The sequence below is a fragment of the Microtus ochrogaster genome, chromosome 15, assembly GCF_000317375.1.
Source record: "Microtus ochrogaster isolate Prairie Vole_2 chromosome 15, MicOch1.0, whole genome shotgun sequence".
Classification (NCBI taxonomy): Eukaryota; Metazoa; Chordata; class Mammalia; order Rodentia; family Cricetidae; genus Microtus; species Microtus ochrogaster.
Genome location: NC_022017.1, coordinates 28,771,948 through 28,774,241, shown reverse-complemented (window position 1 = coordinate 28,774,241; position 2,294 = coordinate 28,771,948). Strand labels below are relative to the sequence as shown.

Sequence of the window (2,294 nt, the reverse complement as noted above, 5' to 3'; positions counted from 1 at the left end):
ATTCTCTCTCTCCTTCCTTTTGTGGTTCCCTGGATTTGAATCTCTAAATCTGGAGCACGAATCCCAGGGTGGATGAGATGAGTAAGTCCCCACCATGCCAGGGCACAGCTAGAGTAAAAGTCATGGCAGTCAGGCTCCCGTGCACAGGAGGGCTGTGCTTGGAGAAGGCAGGACGCAGCTCTCAAGCAGGTGGTGGTATTTGAGCTGTGCCTGGAGGGCTGAGGGAAGGCAGGTTGTGGAAAGACAGGGTGGGTGGAAAGGCAAGGGGAGCGTCCCGAGGCGCAGCAGTTGGCTCAGTTAGCAGGTTACAAGAAGCTGCGGTACCGGCAAAGATGTTTGGTCAGAGCTGGGGAGAGTTGGGGAGGAAGGTGAGTGAGTTATTCATATTTGCAGGCTGCCGAGGGGTTGACTTTACCCCCCAAAACGCTGGCTGAGGTGGTCGCTCTGAGATGGAGTGGTCCGGCTCCGGGAGACAAGCTAGAAGGAGAATGAAGAAAGCGAGAAGCTGAAACACAGATAGATAGCGCACACCAAATATAAGGGACCCGGGGCTTGAGGATCACTGTAGGGAAAAGTTAGAAGGCCAGCATTCATGCGGTGGTACACCCCTGCAATCCCAGCACTTGGGAGGGTTGCTTGAGGATAGTGAAAACCCATCTGCATGGGCTGGCAAGATGGCTCTGTGGGCGAAAGCCCTTGCAGCATAAGCCGAGGGTCCGAGTTCAGTCCCCAGAAAACCATGTCGGAAGGAGAGAGCTCACTCCTGAAAGTTGCCTTCTGACTTCCATGCATGGACTCTGACATTCCTGCTCACACGTATATGACAGACGACAATCAATAATTTTTAAAGAAATGGTCTGTGCAACATACCAAGACCCTGTCTCAAAAAACTAAACAAAGGCCAGGTGGTAGTGGTGCCCACTTTTAATCCCAGCACTTGGGAAATGGATCTCTGAGTTTGAAGCCAGCCTGGTCTACAAAGTGAGTTCTAGGACAGCCAGGGTTATGCAGAGAATTCTGTCTCAAAAAACAAAAAAAACCTAAAAACCAAAACAAAACAGCAACAACAAGAAGCCAAAAATCAATCAAAGAAGAAAACAAGGGGTTTCCAGAAGGAGGAAGGAGAGGCCAAGCCTAAACTATGTGCAGTTGGCTGAGAACTTACTAGAAAGCCAAATAGCTCACTTAGTGTCAAAGGACCCAGGAACGAGAGATGATAGTGTTCCCTAGTTATGCCACTCAGTTTAATAGAGTCCTTCCAGTGTCCTGTCTACGTAGACCTGAGTATATCTTCAGACACAGTGTTCTTGTGGATATTGTCAAGTTAAGATAAAGTCATATAGCAGGGGTTCCAAATTCAAGGACTATTGTCTAAGCTACAGTGGTGGCATTTACCTATAATCCTAACACTGGGTGATGGAGATAGGAGGATCAAGAGTTCAAGACCATCTTCAGGTACATAGGGAGCATTTGAAGTTAGCCCCAGCCACTTGAGACACCATCTCAAAACAAAAGAACACAATCCAGACATGATGGTGTGATGCCTGTAATCTCAGTACTTGGGAGGCTGAAACAAGAGAATTTCTGGGAGTTTAGGGTTAGCCTGGGTTACATAGTGGATTCTGAGCCAGTAAACTAAGAGTGAGACTCTGTTTCAAAAAGGTTGGGGTGGAGGATTGGGGTTAGAGAGATAGCTCGGTGGTTAAGAGCACTGGTTGCTCTTCCAGAGGACCTAGGTTCAGTTCCAAGTACCCACACGACAGTCACAACTGTCTGTAACTGCAGTTCCCTTGGGTCTGATGCCCTCTCTTGGCCCCCAGTGTTACCAGCCACCACATGTTGTGCACATCAATACACATGTGCACATAAGTACAAATGCAACCAAAACATTTGTATGTATAAAAATAAATGAAACTTTAAAAGGGATGATTTAGATACATGGTAACTTGGAAAAGAGGAGGGAGAAGGTACCATTGTGAAGACGGGCAGAATTAGGGCAATGCCAAGGAGTGCAGAGATTGCTGGCAACCACCAACAAGCTAAGACAAGGAAAGATACTTCCCAAGATGCTTTAGATTTGCAGGTCAGTCCCGTCTTCTAACATTATGACAAGACATTGTTGTCTACAGAAATCACACTCAAGAACTACACAATTGGCCGGGCGATGGTGGCGCACGCCTTTAATCCCAGCACTCGGGAGGCAGAAGCAGGCAGATCTCTGTGAGTTCGAGACCAGCCTGGTCTACAGAGCTAGTTCCAGGACAGGCTCCAAAGCCACAGCGAAACCCTGTCTG

At 48.0% G+C, this 2,294-nt stretch overlaps 1 protein-coding gene across 1 annotated transcript in view; it reads left to right on the top strand.

The window, feature by feature from the left end:
* The window catches only part of Mei1 (meiotic double-stranded break formation protein 1), a 59,647-nt gene that overhangs the window by 21,082 nt on the left and 36,271 nt on the right, over window positions 1-2,294 (top strand). The window lies entirely within an intron of this gene.